Genomic DNA, 19458 nt, shown 5'->3' on the forward strand with positions numbered 1-19458 from the left:
TGGAATTGCTGATACTTTCTCTCTTGTTTATTCAAATGCTTCTTTTTCAAGTCATCTGAGGCCAGACAAATAATCACTGTATGCCGGAGAATCCCTGAGCAGAGAAGATGCAGCATATCAGCACCTTGCTTTCTGGATTTTTAGAAAACCCACTGAAGCAGGTCCTCAGCTGGCACAATCTCAAAGACCTTCTTGCCTCAACTCCTTTCATCCTCTTTGGAGCTCTTCTAATTACACCAGTTAACGAAACAGCTTTTTGCTGTTTGGCAAGCAAGCTTACTGACTCTTGACTTCTAGAATGTTTGTCATTAACTCAAAGGAAAGATAGCTGCAGGCTGTGAGATAGAAATGATGCTCCCAACAGTTTGTAGGGGCAGGTTTACAATTGGAAGAGACAGGCAGACAGAGGCATGTAAAGGAAGAATTTTAGTGAGCCAAATTGCCTAGATATTTATAGGCAACTTCAAGGGTTCTGTACAGAAAGTTTTGCATCTGTTTAACATTAAACCTGAACACTGTGAAAGGATTATTTACATGCGTAAGACTAAGCATCTATTTTACCTCAAGATGAATAGAAATAGTTTTAAGGATATTAATCATGTAATTCTTTTGAGTTGAAGTGTACACTAACTTCTTTTGGAGGCCACTGATAGAGAGAAAAGGGTCTGAAAGAGAGCCAGGAAATACCTTTCAGCCATATAAAACTCCTGTATGCACCTGGTTACCACTCCTTTTCCTTATGGGTTGTCCTGTTTCATTAGTAGCATATGTACAGGTTGCTAGAAGCACAGATAGCTGCATGATATAAAAGAAATGCTCATTTAAAAAAAAAAAAAAAGACAGCATAAAAGATATACTTGCTATGGGTAAATCACTAGTAGCCAATAACTTGCTTGCTTAATTTTGCCTCTTCTGGTGATCACTCGCCTGGAAACAGTTTCTTTAATGTATTTTTTAATTATTTCCATTTATGTGCTTTGATAACCCTCCCACTGGAACAAAAACAAATATTTCCGTTGTTTTAATAACAAAATGGTTATTAATAATAATGACATGTATTCCTGAAGACATTTGGGGTATTTACCCAATTCAGTTTCTAGATACAGATTCCAAAAACAACTGCCAGAAGAAAGTGAAAAGTTGTTTCAGTTAAATGAAATTGCCAGATGAATGTCAGTGGAATTTGAATTCTTGTGTGCCCATCTGGTAGACTCATTTAAACAAAAGCTCAAGAAGAGGAGATTATGTCATTGAAGAATGCCTGCACACAAACAAGAAGCAACTAAATTTTTTCAGACAGCTGTAGAGTTGGCATGCCTTGCTTCTTGAGTCATTTATGTCTGAAACCATATCTTTTCCATGCCATTCCCCTATAGCAATGGCAACGTTTTGACCTTGGTTGAACTTGATGCTTTTAAAGCGTCTTTTCTAAACTGAATGATTCTGTGATTCTGTGACTTTTAGTCACAGACGAAGTGCCCAGCACTACTCCTATGGAGCTCCCTTTTAGCGGCTCCTCCTTCCCACAAAGCCAAGGCAATGCAGTTTGGTTTCCAGCCCCTGTGGCATCAAGGGCCATGACAGGAGCTGTAGCTTTCTCGGTGTAGCAGACACTGTTCTGCCTTCATGTGCTATGCTAACACACTTTGGTCCAGAGAGCAAACTCCATGAAAACATCTGCTGTGGCATCTGGTGAGGCCACCCAGACAGGAGGGCCTTGGTAAAAAGCTGAGCCAACCACATGAAGCAGAGAAACATGGGAAGAGCAGTTGGAAAGCACCGTGGCTTCGTCCAGGCCGTGCTGGGCGTTGAGGGTTCATGGGGTTGCAGCCCCAGAAACGTATGGCATCCCAGCCTGCCACCTCTAGAAGCTGGCTATATTAGTCCACTGCTTCAAAGTGTCTTTCATTTTTTTAGATCAGCCTGCCTCAGGAGGAGTGTCTCAGTTATTGTCACCATATTAGCGTCTCCTTCCAAATCCTGATTCTCCATCATACTTTTCCTGTATAGACACTAATTATCTGACATGATGAGAGTGAGTGTGTGGTGGGTTGCCCCTAGCTGGATGCCAGGTGCCCACCAAAAACCACTCTATCACTCCCCTCCTCAGCTGGACAGGGAAGAGAAAATATAACAAAAGGTTCATTGGTCAAGGTAAGGGCAGGGAGAGATTACTCACTGGTTACAATCATGACATGTTGCTCTTTCCTTTTTAAGATGAGGACTCCTCACATTCTCCCCCTGCTCCAGTGTGGAGTCTCTCCTCTGGGAGATAGTGCTCCATGAACTTCTTCAATATGAGTCCTTCCTATAGGCTGCATGAATTGTTCCAGTGTGGGTCCCTTCCCTGGAGTGCAGTCCTCCAGGATCAGACTGCTCCAGTGTGGGTCCTCACTGGGTCACAGGTCCTGCCAGGAAACATGCTCCAGTGTATGCTTCTCTCTCCCCAAGGGTCCACAGGTCTTGCCAGGAGCTCTGCTCCAGTGCATGCTTCCCAAGGGGTCACAGCCTCCTTCAGGAATTCACCTGCTCTGGCATGGGGTCCTCCATGGTCTGAAAGTGGATCTCTACTCCCGGTGTGGGCTGCAGGGACGACTCACCATGGTCTCCACCACAGACTGCTCTGGTGCCCAGAGCACCTTCTCTCCCTCCTCCCTCTTCACTGACCTGGATGTCTGCAGATCTGTTTCTCTCACATATTCTCACTCCTCTCTCCAGCTAAATTTGCTGTTTTGCAGGTTTTTTTCCCCCTTCTTATCCCAGAAGTGCTGACACTGTCACTGATGGGCTTAGCCTTGGCCTGTGGCAAATCCCTTTTGGAGCTGGCTGGCATTGGCTCTACCAGACGGGGATTTTCTAGCAGCTTTTCATAGAAACCACCCCTGTAGTTCTTCCACTCCCCAAACCTTGTCATGTGCACCCAATACAGGATGGCAGTAAGAGATTTCTGCTCCTCTCTATTAAACTGCTTCAGCTTCTAGAGCAAATTATTATTTTCCTTTGAGTGTTTATACATATTGAGATAGCTGTGTTATTCCAAAATGTGATTTTGTCAGAACAGTGAGTGTAAGAATGCCATGTCATGATCCCCTATTCCTCAACTTTTGGTGAGACTGAGTTGTTATAATTCAGCCATCACTGCCTCGCCAAACACCTTTCAACACTGCAAGTAGTCAGTAATAAAATAGCAGAATATAAGTACTACTTATAAAAGTCTCTGCAAAATTTACATTTAAAGCCTGAAGAACATGTTCCTTGTGTTCCTGAACATTTAAAGCCTGAAGAACATGTTCCCTGTGTTCCTGAACAGTGCCTCAAAACCTGAGTCCAGATTTGGGAATGACAACCTAATGAAAAGCAGGTGGGTAAATGAAGAAAGCCCCGAAGCATGTCAAACTCGGGTGCCATTGACTGCCTGAAACACACAATGCCCAACGGTATGGGATCTCTGCCAGTGTAATGTCTGGACATCACAGTTCACACCCCGGGAACTGTCAGGAGAGAGACTAATTGACACAAACTTTGATGATGGGCACCATCAGAGATGAAACACTGGCTGTCCTGTTTCAACTGCTAAAGCTCAGTCAGCACAATGAAGTGTTGAGTCCTGAAAGCTTCGTCATGGCAAGCAGTAGTCTAATAAAAGGTGCATCAGCTTGGCCACCCTTACCATGGGTTCTTCCAAATTAAACACAATTGTGGCTGCTGCTACAACAGGAGAAAATGCTTCATCCATCTCTACTGCCCACACAGTGGCAGAGCACTGAACTGGAAAGGCACATAGACTGATTCTAAGCTGCAGTTCCTGCATTGCCATTGTGGATCCACATTTTAGCTGGTAGTAAGTTTGAGACATGGTACTGAAAAAAGCCTTCAGCAGAGATCTGGGGGAGTTTGGAGCTCTACACAAAACCCTGACCTATGGCATTTTGCCAAAATAAACATATTTTCATCACAACTCCAAGGGGTAGAGGCCATCTAATTGCATGGAGAGACCTTAAAGCACAGCCTAGCTATGTGATGGAGAGTTTAGGACTCATAAACTCCCATTTTCATCCTCCTCTCCTTAACTCCTACATCAGGAGCTACAGAAGTCTGACAGAATTCGGGAGTGCTGAGGGGACAGCCCAGGAGCGGCAGCCCTTACTCACTGCTCCGCTTTGCCTGATGACACCATGGCCAGCAGCTCAGAACAGTGATTGCAGGGACACTTCCATGTTGCCAGCCCAGGGATGGTGATTGGGATGGGGGTGGCGACAGGGAGCTTTGGTCCTGTGAGGAAAGTGCTCTCACTAGGCTTAGCACTCGCAGGATGGTGAGAGGATATGGTCTGCTTTGTGAATCTGAGGGCCTCAGAGGATTCATCTCCCAACTCCAGTAATTGTCTGCTGGACCCGTATAAACTCCACTGATTTAGAGAGTTGTCCAAGCTTGTTTTCCCAAACGCTCCCCCTGCTCCCCCACTAAGGGCAAGCGACAACCCATTCCTAATAGTCACGGTTATAAACTCATGTTCCTGGAAACTCAGGAATGAGAAGGCAACTCTGTTTTTACAGCAATAGAGCATATTCCTTCTCTGAGGTCCTTCTGTTTTAGAGAGCAGGCTATTGTTATGGTCTCTTCGGCAAGAAAAAAACTAGGATTGATCAATGACTAGGTCTTACTGTTTCCTTAATGATTGCAACTGATTTGCTCTCACAGTGTTTTTTTAGGGATATTGTTTACTCCAGCTTCAGCACTACTCAGGACACTTGGAATTCAAATAAACTGCATTGTGTTGCATTTTCTGGCAGGCACCCAGTGCAATGAGTTTCAAACCAGTGTTTTATTTTGACAGCTACAAGGCAGAGAGGCATCTCACTAGTCAAGACTAATTCTTCCAGTTGCTAAACAGCATGACCCTATGAATTTACTGTCAGTCACATCACTGAGGTCACATTAACCCTCAGTAGCAGTACCCTGAAAACATGATAAAGTGAAGATGGTGATCAGCAGAGTTAGAGACTTTGAACCTGTGGTACTTAATATCTGGAATTAACTGTGTGTGCATCTATGACATTTGAAAGAAAGATAAAATATTTTCAAACTTTAGAGTGACTCATGTAGACTTAAATATTTGGAGTTATTTGTAGTTGCAGATCTTGTGGGACAGACATGAATTTTCACAAAAAATATCCATCCCCCCAAAGGTGATGTTATATATATATATATATATATATATTTGCAAGTCAAGGTTTCTTAAAGCGAAAAAAAATCCTGCATGATGAGCATAAAGACAAAGTATCACTGACACTCATTAAACACTCTGGGCCAGGCACAGCACAGGCTATTTCAGGATATCTTTAAAGAGGAATCCTGGCCAAGGCCTCCTCCCTCCTGCTCGTTTTGCATACAGGAATTAGCCGGAGCCCTACTGGTTCCTCACACATTTCAAGTAGGTCTACTGCAGCACTGAGATGTTTGTGCTTCCCCTTCCTCTTCAGAAAGAGCCCTCCTGCCAAGCAGCTCCATTGCCTAAATCTTCATGCCAGCCTGGCGACTGGAAACAATACTGCCATTGCACAAGCCGATCCTCAAAACATTGAAGAGTTGAGCCTAATTTCTTCATGAATGGTCTTCCTGTCACCAGGGCCATGAGGAAGGACAGATCCCCGCCTCAGCCCTAGCTGCCACCCTATAAGAGCAGGCTCTTCCTGCTACTGTGCTCGGCAGCAGGCGCTGCTGATATTTGGCTCTTGAAACTTGTCGCCTGAAGGTTTCCCTCAGACAGATGGCCTCAAAGTTGTACAGCGTTGCCTGGCTGATCTCCCAGGGGGGCAGCTCAGAAGGAAACATGTCGCCTGGGCACAGCTGGGGCTGCTGGATGGGGCTGGAAGATGCTACTGACACGGTCCAGCTCTGCCCGCGACCTGGGCACAAGAAGGATGCTTCGCTGAACATGACACCAGCATGCTGTGAGGGGTGCGGCTCTGTTGCTGTTGTCTCAAAATAAAGATTTTTCCAGCACGTGACAGCTCTGCATACATGAAGCACCAGTTTGGAACACACTATAGGGCCATCCTGGCAAAGCTCTTCTCTGGTACCTGTGCCATTCAGTTTTACATTGTTCTATCATTCAGTTTTGCATTGATGGAGTTTTATGTCCGCTTCAGGGACAAGGTACCTTTATTTGAGACATCTGGCATGGGACTGTGGATTATGGACTTTTGAGTGCAAAAGGGAGAGGGAACTCAACCTGTCAGACGAAGAGCCATTAATGGTGTGAGCACCCTGTGACTGCAGAAGGCACCTCTGAGTGTCAGGGTCCTGCATTTCTTTCCCTTTCTGTTCAGAATTGCAAGCACTCTGGAGTCCAAGTAGCATTATCAAAAGGTCTTTTCCAACTGCACCCATTTCCCTGTCCTCTCCAGCACTGTTGCTTTACCTTCCCTCAGTTTTCCTTTGCCTAATCATATTTCTCTTTTTTCATTAATTTTCACCCCAATCTCAGATAGCATCTCACCATTTTTTCATCCTTGTGGTTCTCTTATTCCTTCCTTTTCTTTACCACATCTTTCTTAGCAGTCCAGGGAGAAAAAGCAGAAGGAATCTGCTGGGCTTTTCTTCTCATTATTAATAATTCCAGACCTCCTTGCTCTTACTCACCCTCTTCCACCATCACCACTTCATCCAACTCCTCTTTCTGCCCCATCCTTACATTGCTGTCCCATGATAACTCTTGGATGACCTCCCTTGGACTTTACCTTTCCCTTACATCATTACATTCCAACATCCTCACTAACTCTCACCTCCACACTGGTGCCCATCTGAGTTCCTGGCATCTTTCCTTTCTTCCATTGATTTGCCCTGCAGCTGCAGTCTATGTTTCATAGCCACTGAAATGGATCTCACCTTGGCCATGGACTGATCCCTTGTTGGTCTACTTGGCTGCGATGTTGGTGCCTGCTTTAACACTGCTCTCTGTGTTTGACTGGTTAATACCAGCTTCCTCTAACTCCCTTCGGCCCTTTCCCTGGATATCATTTTTTGCTTACTCTCTCCTCTGGATATGACAGTTTCTATGGCTCAGCTTTCTTCATCTTAGAATCATAGAATCAGATGGGTTGGAAAGGACCTCTGAGATCATCAAGTCCAACCCTTGATCCACTACTACCGCAGTTACTAGGCTATGGCACTAAGTGCCACATCCAGTCTCTTCTTATATACTTCCACCACCTCCCTGGGCAGCCCATTCCAATGCCTCTCCTCAGCCTCTCTAAAATCTGTCATTTCTTCTCACATCATTTCACAGCCCTCCCCCTTTCCAGTTATTTTCACTCTTGCACCCACTCCCTTTGGAGCATTATTCCCAATCCTTTTCTCCCAAACTCTCTATTTTTGCCCTCTTGCTTCCTATCACCCACTGGCTCCACTTCATCAAAGGCTTCTCTTTCCACCTTTCAGACCTTCCCTATGTGACCACTCTTAGCCTCTGTCATCGTTCAGCCTTTGATGTTGCCTCACTTTCTCCCATGTAGGCTTTCTGCAAGTAATAAATTGCTGGGAAGGGCTCATCTCTGCTCAAGCCTCATCTCTTTAACGGGGTACTCAGTTCTCTTATTTCTGATCCTGTCTAAGCAGAATAGCTTCTCTTCCTTCTGTCCTTCCTTCCTCTAGCCCCATCGTGAAAAAGGTAATTGTACCATGACCTGTCCACCTTGGGAAATTGAGACAAATTCACTGGAACTCATTAAAATTGTGGAGTGAAACTGGCTTAATAGCAGCAGGCAGGTCCTCTTGACTTTGAATGAGAACACCCATAAAGAAGATGAACATAAGATTTTACTAATTCCCTTTGCATTTACTTTTCCAGGTAATCTAAATTATTTCTTCAGGCACTCACCTTTGAAAAACCCTCACCACATCGTGGTTATTTCTCAGCAGTCTCTGGTGCCTTGCTCTTGTGTGTCTTTGCCTTTTCTGCCTGTAGATACTTCTTGGAAGGGTTCATCTCTTTCCTCCTGCCATATAACACCCAGAAGAACCAGATCTCCACCTCTGTTGGACTCTGGCAGTACCAGGAGGAACAAGGTCTATAGGTGGTGTGCCTCAGAGCCAGGGCTGAGCTGGGTGGCAGCACCCCATCCAAGCTATACTGCAGGGGGCACAACCATCAATTTTCTGGGAGGAAAAGAGGCTGCCTGAAGGAAAACTGCTGTTGCAAGTAGAATGCAGGATTCAGTATTTCCTCATACTTGGGATATTTGGCACAGAGGTTATGAAAATAAATGACAATCAAGTCTTTTCTAGAGAAGTGGGTACAAAGATGATTTTTATGTAAATTCTTTTCAGAAACCAATTTTCCCCATGAGATTGCTGACATTTAAATGCATTTTAAGAGCTAAGAAAAACACTTAATTTGTTCTCTGCTGCCAGACAGGAACAGTGCGTTTCAAATTTGTCTCAAAAACTTCCTGAGCAAGTGGGTTTGCCTTGTTAACCTCACTCTTATTTGTGGTTAACTTCCGCTAGGTGCCAATATTTCAATAAGCCTACTGATTGTTTTTCAGGATATAAAAGAAAGGAATGTTTTTAATACACATTGGTACTTATCTTCATTGTTAATAAATTGAAATAACACATAATTGAAATAGAGATAAGGCTTCTGTTTTAAAATAAAATGTTCAGAAATTTCTTTTTAATTTCTTTTTCATGGACACTGAACTACTCATTCAGATTCAATAGGTCAAGGTTTTGACTACCTCTCTTGGATCTTGCTATCTTAAGCAAATGGTCCTCTGAAATTTCTGAATTCACTGAAATGGTGTAAAAACTGAAAGAACTGGATCTTCACTAGTCAGTGTTGCCAGCCACTCATGGCTAACCAAAGGAATCTGTTGCATTCAACACCAAAGTGATTTCCAACGGGTCAGTTTCAGCAAAATGTTTTTCTAGATGTCTCTAAGTTAGGGTGGTGAGAATTTAGCCTTAGGACAAACAGGGGCTAGGAAGACTGCCCGCTAGAACTGATCCAAGTCTATAAAAGGGCAATAAAATATAAAGGCATCATTTCTAGCTCAATGAATCCATAGGGAACAATTGCTATATATTTGCTCTTTTCTTGTCCTCTTCCCTAGTCATCAGCCTTTGGCCATCCCCAAAGACAGACATTGATCTAGGTGAAACTTTGGCGTGTTTCAGAAAAGACATTCTGGGGCTGTGATGTGAGCTGCCACTCTGAGAGCAGCTGCTTTGGTCACAGTTTGAGCAGAAAGCTCACATGTGGGCAATGTGTCAACATGTAATCCCATCCACACCCTCCAGGAAAAAGATCTTCGTGGACTTCCACCAAAAGGTAGCTGAACCCAAACTGGCCCATAAAAGAGCATGAACAAGGGCTGCTCTGAATCAAACACTCCATGCATCATGAACAGACGGCAGCTATCTTTCCTCCCAAACTACAGCAGAGAAAAGCCAAGGCAGATGCTACATTTTTAGTCAAGTACTGTTCAGTATGGGGTCTTAATCCTGAGCACACCCATAAAGCAGCTAACCAAATCTAGTCAGCTCTCAGTTATCTACTTAAACATGACCTGCCATGACCCAGACTGGACCTAAGCAACTTGTGTATTTAAGTAGAAAGCGATGAGAGTGCTCCTTTTCATGCAGCCCATTACTGTGGAGCATCCTGGTAACATGGTTCACTGCAGGCAACCTCATGCACCCCTGCTGCTCTGCCACAGCGTCACAGAGAGCTGATTCAGGTTCAATATCTGAGATACATCCCTGAGAAACTGCAGGGTTTGGGTCCATGTTATCCGAAAGGCTTCCTACTACAGCAGTGAAATGATTAGGGCTGACAAGTTAGGACCTCAGTACAGGAGCGCTCTCCACTGCAAGGCCACAGGGGTTTAGGTGCCAGCCTTCCCTGAGAACTTGCCTGAGGTGCATGGAGCCCAGCATTGTGATCCACCAGACAGGAATCAAGCTGACCAGCTTCTGGCCAAGGGGTACACAAGTCAAGGCCAGGTTGGATGGGGCTTTGAGCAACCTGTTCTAGTGGAATATATCTCTGTGGCATGTGGGCTGGAACTATTTGATGTTTAGGGACCCTTCCAATCCAAACCATTCTACCATTCTGTGACAGCTGTGTCTGCTGGGACTGAGGCAGAAACATGAGGTGAATGCCCATCTCTCCCACTCATTAGTTTCCCAGTAATTGCAAAAATAGTCACTAGCGTCTCCAGGGGCACAACGATTCTTGCTTTTGGTACAAGGATTCTGGACTTTGATGTTGCTTAGGTGATGATATTTTGGCTCAGTTAGATTGTGCTGATACCAGACAGGCTGGGATCACTAAGACTCCCGAGTCTGAGGTTGTTATGGCCTGGGGAGCTGTCATGATGATCCAGGACTTCCTCTGCAAAACGGAGAACACACATTTCAAGCCCTCCAATCCAAAGGACTTTGTAAAATTCCTTCAGTTCTAGTTTATTGACAATACCTTAAGCTCCACCTCCTGGAGAAGGGTTACAGTGCAGGAAGAGACAACGATCAAAGTCAAGTTAGAAATGCAAGGTTTTCAAGACAATATTATTCAAGTATAAAAATGCTGGAACTACACTAAATATTTCAGGATAATGCACTGATCTTCATCAAAGTTTCCACAAAACAGTTTTAAAAGGCATCATAGTGTTTTATTTCAAGTAGTTTTACTACGCTGGATTCCATTTTCTTCACTTGATATAAACTGTCATGCTATAAAATAAACTTTATGTTTCAACTATCCCTAACCAAAACAGTTTGGAATACCTTGTTACGCAAAACCTTTCAGTATTTTATTTTTTCATTTCGTTGAAGTGAACAAAAATACACGTTGAAATGTTAAAGTTTCTCTGAGGACAGTGGCTGCTCCTCCAGCAAGAGCCCAGAGCCTTGAAGTTTTGTGTTGCTCATGGACAACCAATTGTTCTCTTTTCTATGCACAGGGATAGGTGCAGACAGCATCAGAAGTTGCTAACATGGGGTTCCTGGTTTGTCAGCAAAGTCTACGTCACCAGCTTCCTCTCTTAGGTGCTGTTCAGCAAAGACATAGGCAATTGAAGCGTGGAGGCCAAAGCAGAGCGTCGGGTGTGTATGGAACAGAGTTGTGGGCAGCAGGATGAAGTGTTCAAACAGATGGCTGAACATCTCAACCTGGACTGTTAGCCTGGGCCTCTTCTCTCTTGTGCTTCTCCTCACACCTCTGCCCACCACCTGGCCTAGCCCAGTTTGCTGTCAGCCCCTTAACCAAGTCTTCCGCCCTCCATAGCTTCCCCTTCCCAGGGTGTGCCAACAGCCAGGAGGAACCAGGAGAAGAAGAAAGGCAGCCAGAGTGAATCTTCCCACACCTTGCTCATGTAAGAAGGGCAGGACATGCAAGAGGGAGCTCAGCACAGCCTGCCCTTGCTATTTTTCCCTTCCAAGACTGTACTGACAGCAAGTCAGCAGCTGTGGGAGCCCCCTCTGCGTGCACAGGCCTTCCTTTGCAGGTCACTCTGCTCCAGTTGTGGGGAACAGGGTTTCCAGCTGCTGTTGTCTTGAAACACACTTGGTAATGCCATTGCAACCAGTGGCAGCCCAGTTTGTCACACCTCTGTCCATGAAAAGCCACCCTGCTGGTAAATGAGTTGCTGAGCAACTGGGTAATATGAAGCAGGAACTGTTTGAGTAAGGAAAGACACATGGTAATGCTGTTGAACAAATAGCTCAAAGGTCACATAACCAACTACCCAAGTAACTTAATCTTGCTATTTTAAGCAGTTTTCTCTCTCTTCTCAGTAATGGCAGTGAGCACACAGAAATCAAAACCAGTACCATCATAATGACAGTCTGGGTCATGGGATGACTCTATAAAGTTGTGGAAGAGTATGAAGAAACAGCGAAAAAGCCCAAGAGGTGGCCATCTCACTCAGGCTCTAACCACAGTCAAATCTTTTGGAAGTAACAAAAAATATTTTGAGGACTTTGAGGCTGAAAATAAGCAGGCATGGGTATCACAGTGTCCTCCTCCACGTAACATAGAAACAAAGAGGAAATCACAACATAGAGAGGCCTTCCCAGGAGGTACAACAATATCATTATATTAAATCAACTAGTTTGAAAAGCAAGGCAAAAATGGAAGGACAAGAGCTGCTGTTGCTTCAGAGTGCTCAAGCTCTTATGTTATCTGTGCTGCTGACTCCTATCCTTTCTGAGTTTTTTTTCTGGCATGTATTTGTTTCTGGCACATCTGACAAGCAGTTGCAGTGTTCTTATATGACAGTAAGGTTTGTAGACTCTGCACATCCACAAAACATCCCTGCAGTGTGAAACCATAAGCAAAGCACAGTCCCATGGAAGACTGTATTTTCATAAGCCACAACTTCATAGCATCTAGAAGACAAGATTTTCAAGATTAATCAGTCTTCCTTTAGTTTGAAAGTGAAATAGGTATCTGGATTGTGCCAAGATGATACTTGGAAGGAACAGCACTTAAAAACACATTATTTAACTGCTGACCCAGTCTGTGTATAATACACGTATATACACACACAGATGCACACACAAAGTGACAGCTCATCATGAGACTTTTGTACCTCTGCTGTTCCTAAAAGCCCCAGAGCTCTCTGTTCCTATGCCATGAGAGAGAAAATAATAAAACAGAGACAGTTTTAAAAAGCAATTTGGATATGTTTTTTTCGAAGGTAGGAGAAGGGTTAGATCCAGCCACCTCATGGGACACTGGGGCTGGACCATGCAGCCAGTCTTCCATTATACCATACAGACTGTCTGCACTGCCTTGTGCCCAGGGCTAAAAAGGACCTTGTCCTCACCACTCCCCTTCTTCTCATAGTGCCCCCCTTCCTGCTCCAGAAAATCCATGCCAAGGTGAAAAAATGTCCTTCCACTTAATCAGCTTGAGTCATTTCCCCATTGATACCTTCTGACCAATTCCCAGAAACAGAATGTCTTTCTTATGTGGCATCCCACTTACTAGCAGCATGTGGGGTAGGAGATGACTCCGTAGAACTGTGCTTCCCTTATTGGAGAAACTGGAAGATGTGGGAAAATGAGTCAGGGTGGAAGGATGCTCCTGAGATCCAGGGAATTACAGAGCCCCACGGAACTGGCTTACATGCAAACAGATGTTGAATGATGCTATAGTTACTGATCCTGGTATAGAGTACAAATTGCATTCCTATGGAGCTGGCTGTTGGATTTGGAATGATCTCCAGGAGCACCACAAGCACAAAAAGCAATGAGAGCTGTACATCGTTCATCCAGCTGAATCCCCCAAAAGAAGCCAACCCTTTGCATCCTGATTTGGGCACCTACAGCTGACAAAGCACCTGGTCTTCCTCCCCTTGCAGCTGCGCTCCCCGATGGTGAGAAAGTCACCAGCTGCCCAGTGCAGTGAGAAAGGAAGGTTCCAGTGGGATGCAGTGAGTACTTCAGCAGGTGACTGTGGGCTGCAGCACATCACACCAGTGACCAACCTCACAATGTGGGTTTAACACCACCCGGAATGGGACAGACACCACCAAAGCTGCTGAGAGTTGCTGCTCCCCATCTAGACTGCTTTTAAAAACTCCACTTTTGCTCCATTTTGCAAAACTCCATTTTACTGTTTACTCTAGCCACAGCAACTGCAGGGAAGAATTCAATTTTGGAAGGTCTCCAGTCTGGATTAGTATCTCAAAATGTGTATATATAGAACTAACTTGGAGCTGCAGCCTTCTCCAAATTATTCCACTGGGCAGTTGACACAAGCCAGTTGCTCACTGACAACCCAAAGCAGAGCAATTATTCATAGTCTAACAGGCTTTGCCAAAGATTGTGTTTTTTTCTTCAGACATCATCAAAAGAAGGAAACTGAGGTATCAGCACCAGGCAGAAGTGTTGAGTGGCTGCAGTGTCAAGCAGTAGCAGTGCTTGTTGTGTGGGGTGTGTCACAGTGTAGATGGCTGTTTGCAGGGGAAAGGACAGACAGAAAACAGAGTAAGGAGGAGGAAGCAGTGGTCTGCACTGAGGCTACACCAAAGCCAACAGCCAAGTTCAGCACTGAGCTCTCACTGAGTCCTGCTGATATTAGGGATGCAGTGAATAAAAGTGAGACATGAAGGTTAGGGAGAGGCCTGGAATTCATTAGTTTCCCATTTGAGGAGGGATAGCGGGACTTTGTTCCCTGGGAATTCAGATACAGTGCTGTCTTCTTTATTGCAGCAGCAACAGTTCCATCCCTTTAATCCCCCTATGCCCTAACACAGGTGGGACATGATTTGTCTCTGATTAAATCCTGGCGGGTAACAAAAAACACGCCACCCTGCAAACTGAGCCATGGAATTACATGAGGACAGTCTCCAAACCCAGCAGAGAACTGAAGAAAACCAAGTTACTCTTTTGATTCATCCTACACGCCCCATGGTAGCTCAGCAGCTGGCAAATCAGTCAGCAGAGAAAACAAACAAGCCACCAAAGGCTGGAGCTGTCCTTTGAAGTATGAATCCCTTCCAAATTAATACAAAGGCCTCAGTGGTCCACCACTGGCTTTCAAGTGCCTGCAGCTTGGTGGGGTAAGCTGAGTGCTGGCAGGGCATGCAGGTACAACTGGGGTGCATGTGACCTCAGAAACATCCCACAGCACCTCTCCTCCATCCTGCAGAGGCAACAGCCCACAGATCCACTTTGCCTGGCAAACACCAAATGCAGCACATTCTGTTTGTGACTGGTGGCTACTGCTTCTCTAACAAAAACTCTTTGTATGTGTGGGAAGATGGCTGGGCGTAAAAATTAGAGGAAACTGAGAAGCTATATTCACATCCTAACTGAAGTTATTAACAGTATAGAAATTATAGGGTAAAATGCAGCTGCTGCTGCTTGGATGGAATGCAGTTGGCAGCTCCACAATGATTCCCCACACAACAGCAAGCACCTGCTAAGGGGGATGGAATGGAAGGTGGAGCAGAGTGGAGGCACTATGGCCAGGTTTTGTTGAAATCCTTGCAGGGAGGGGAACTCAGTGGTACTTTACATCTGATAAGCCACATAGCACCTGTAAATCAAAGGAGACAGGAATAGGAATCTTGCTGATGAGCCAATAACCATGGTGAAATCTCTCTCCTTGGATGAAATCGGATCATTAAAGCCTAATTGTAATATTAATGCATCCCTCCAGCCCAAAGTTACGCACCTCAAGGTACAACTACTCTCCACTGGGCACATGCTCTAGATTTTTTTGACTGTATCTTTGAAAGCAAAGTGAGAAAATTTTACACCAATCAGCAACAAAGGTATTTCTGACTAAAGTCACTCAAGCTCCACCTAAACATAAGGAAATAGTATAAAAGTAAGTCAAGAATGGGGGAAAAGCTAGGGAAGACTCCACTGTAACTGCTGGGATCAGTCAGTGGGCTAAACCTGTCTTTTCCTCCCATAGGGATGCCTATTGGGTAAGAACTGTATGCACGCTGAATACTTTTATTGGGATTAGAACTTGTCTATGTATTGCTTTAAATACGTTTTTGCAGTCAGATACCATCACTGGCAACCTTCAAACCTGTCACAATTTTATATTAGTAAAGTACTATACTGCAAACTGTTAGTGGTGGTCCTTCCTGGGCACTAACAGTTGCCAGCAGTGGGGAACACACTCTAATAAAGTGGGAAGACCCGCTGAGGGGTCTTCCTTACACTGCTGGCATAATCGCCTAAAAAAGGCAGTCAAATCACCCTCCAATCCAGCAGGACTGTTCAGTGAAGAGTCCCCATAACAGAACACTAACAGACTGGTCAGGCACAAGGGTCTTGGCTTTCCTGGGGCACTGACAGACAAATAAAACACTAAGGGTAAAAGCCCCCACAGTAAGGGTTGAGGAAATTCCCCCCTTTTTATTTGATAGTATGACCCACCAAACACCCCAAGAAACAACCAGATGAAGCTGTGACATACAAGAAGGGAAGTATTATTTTGTGGGCGTGTAAGTCTGGGTCTCTTCAATCACCTGTCCACTGGGGAGAAATGGGAGATGACTGTAAGCAAGGATTGCCCTGCTTTCTTGGCTGCTATCCCCTATGCTTTGGGACCCAGTCACAGTGCTCTGGTAAATTCTCTGCAACTCTTTGCTCTCCAGTCTGCAGAGGCACTCTTACCCTTCAGCAGGAGAGACTTACCCTGAATTACCGCAGATGGTTCCCTAAAGGGCTAACACCAAATACCTGAGAGTTACAGACAGGGCAATCAGGGCTTGAACTTGCAGCACACTGTAGTTACCTACTTTAGGGCAGCTGTCTGAGGGGGTTTTTTCTGCCCTGTTTTTTCCTTGCAGTGCTTCAGTGATGAAAGTGCCTTCAAGGAAAGAGGCAAAGACTCCATACTTGACACTAAAGTAAGGGTGTGCAATAGGCACTAGCTACAGAGCAACTTGTATATCCCCATGGTTAATCTTCTGCAAGTCACTTGTTCTTGAGTCCTTATCTTCAGATAAAGTTATCTTATTGCAGGAAAAGAGCACCCCCGTAGAGCGATGGCCAGGAACAGGCATTTTACTTTGCATTCACATCCTCCCTTATTTTCTTTGTGTAGACAAGGCCTGAAGTTCCCTGCTTGGCTTTGCCAAGAAAAATGTTCTGTTCCTGGTTCATGCTGTTAGCTTTCCTGGGAATGTCCTTGGAGAAGGGGAGGTGGAGGGGGGGGCAGGCAGATTAGCCTTCTGTGATTCAGTGGGAATCTCCAGATAAGATAGCAAAAGATAGCATGAGATCCAGGCCTGGATGATTTACAGACTGAATGTTCAAGTGCCCTGCTCAGCAGGCTGGTAAATCCTCACCCGCAGCTGAGCAAAGCCTCAAAGGGCCAGCCTGTGGCCCTGCACTGCCCCCTCCAGTCTTGACTTTCTACCAAGACAGTCATCTTATCCTGCTGCTGAGATCCCACAGGCCTGGTTGCTTCCTGTGCCTTGCTTGATGAGCATATGGTTTGTCTCTTTCCCTTAGAGCCTCATCATTAAACAACCAGTCAAAATACTGGGAATAAAATCACAAAGTGGAGTGTTAGGGAGCTGCCTGCCAAAGTCCTTGCTCACTCCAGCTTCCCAGGGTCATCCCAGGACAGCTGCAGTTAACTTTGCAGTGCTCACAGATTTGTGATTCAGAACCAGTGTCTTAGGAGGAAAACATTTTAACAAGCAATGAAAAGCAGAATATAGCTCTTTAAGCAACATTTACAAGAAGGCCTGTTTGCAGCTCCCTAACAAAGTCCCAAAACTCTAGAGTGGGTGTAAACCACTTTCCCAGCCTGCAGGGCAGTTTGCAGAAAACAGCTCACAAATGCAATTGCTTCCCTGTGCAGACGTTAACTAATGTACTGCTAAAAGCTAACTATTTCTGCCTGTTGAAAAGTTTTACTAAATTTTTAAGGTATCCACCTATTTTTTCAAAGGATCTTTGCAAGATAGCATGTGATTCTGTTAGTTATCTGTGCCTTCAGCTGGAGAGCTGAATCACTTGCTGCCCTCTCGTGTAGCAAAAAAAAAAAAATCACTTCCAATGAAAAGTAACTCAAATATAGGAATTGAGTAAACTGCCAAGATTTCTCAATTTATAAAATAATTAGCAAACCTCATTTATGCTGCTTGTTGTAAGAGACAGCCACATTACCAAAAGAACGGTAATAAACACAATTAAAAATTAAGGGGGTAATGCACTCCTACAGTAATGATTTCTGGATTAAGTGAAACTCATTTATAAGCAAAATAAATTATCTCAGCATGAAGCTTCACATACTTTTTCTGTAAGATTCAAGCTTGCTTCTTCTTCTCTTGAATCATCTATAATTAAGGCACCGGAAGCAAACTTTTGTCTTTCACTTGACATCCTCATACTTCTCATCATATTCATAAATCCTAGATAATATCACTTCAGTGTTTTATTTTTAGATGAAGTCATTAAATATTATATGTAATATCTAATTTTTAAATTAAAAGCGCATATATGTTCTACTCTACAAGGAATTTACAGTATTAACTAGTGGAACAAGAACAGGTGAAATTCCTTCCTACTAAATACAATGCACATCATGCTGGAAATCATCTGCATTTCTCATGTTTCACATTATGTGAAATTAAACTACAGAAATTCAGGGAAATGAGCCAAATATCACAGCAGGAAGCCCATTTGAAGCCATACTCCTTGGATGTAAAAAAGAACATAATGCAAATATCAAGCCAATTTATAAAACAAACACTAACCTTCATCTTTCAATTAGGATAGAGGTAAAAACCAGATACATGCCAATAGGTAATTGACACTGTTCTTACAAGGCTTTACCTTTTTCAATCATAAAATGTAAGAGTTCACTGCCTTTGTTGGTTTTAAAACTGCTTTGGGATTTAGGAAAAATACCACAGCCCAGGAACAACCTCCCAATTCTCTTCAAGTTTATCTTGAATTTTAGGAATTACAACTTTTCTTTGTTTTTCTCTATTTCCTAAGAAGGTGTTTGTAATGTTTCATCATCATTACTTAGTACAGACACTCTATAACCCAAATTCAACCACACTAAAACCAGAGGTATGTACCTAACTGGGATTCAAGCAAGCATACCCAGAACCAGCAACCTCATTCATCACATAACTCTTGACTTGTCCCTGAAGGCATCTGGCCTTTATAGTGAAGAGCTGGCCTGTAAACAGGATTAATCTTTACTTATGTGTCATGTATTTGTTGCTCACATTTTAAAATGTACTGAGAATATCCGTGGATAGAGCAAATTGTTAGTTTTTATCCAGAGAAATCTTCCTTGAAATGTTCTAATTTATGAAGGAGTGATTAAATCGTATGGTTTCTGTTTTTCCTTCCATGTACACAATTCAAGACTTGTCTTCATAAAACACTGCAGCTTTCAAACCATTAAAAAAAGCACCTGCTATTCTCACTCCAGCTTTTCCACTTCCCAAGGCCCAGCACTAAGGCTCAAGCTCCTTTGCCACTGTCTGCTGCACACACCAACTTCCTGCCAGCAGAGGAGATGACTTATGAAACTGCACACGGGGCAACACAATGAAGTCATTGATGCTTCTGTTCTTGTTTTCTCTCTGAACAGAGTAGCTACAGTGCATGTAAGGCAAGAGAAACAGGAACATGGCAGCTTTTGCCATGGAACTCTCCCGTGCCACCCTTTTTCACTAAGCATGCTGCCTCTTCCTATAGGAAAAGGCAAGTTTCTAAAATCTGGTAGGAGAACAGACTTTTAAGAGGAACTGTAACAGGAAACTTGCTTGATTTAGATATAAATTTTGTCCAATTTTTGCAAGACTGCATTGCATACAAGTAAGTGCTTGAACTCAAGGAAAAAACTTTCAGCTGCATTCCTTAGTATGTGAGGAACAGATGCTCTTCAAATTACCTGCACATGCTTGCAGGCAAATTGAAAAACAGTTTTCTACAAATCCCCCTCATTTA

Source organism: Empidonax traillii, unplaced genomic scaffold (genome assembly GCF_003031625.1).
Source record: "Empidonax traillii isolate 1590-97213 ecotype Southwest subspecies unplaced genomic scaffold, ASM303162v1 scaffold235:size1242204, whole genome shotgun sequence".
Taxonomy (NCBI): Eukaryota; Metazoa; Chordata; class Aves; order Passeriformes; family Tyrannidae; genus Empidonax; species Empidonax traillii.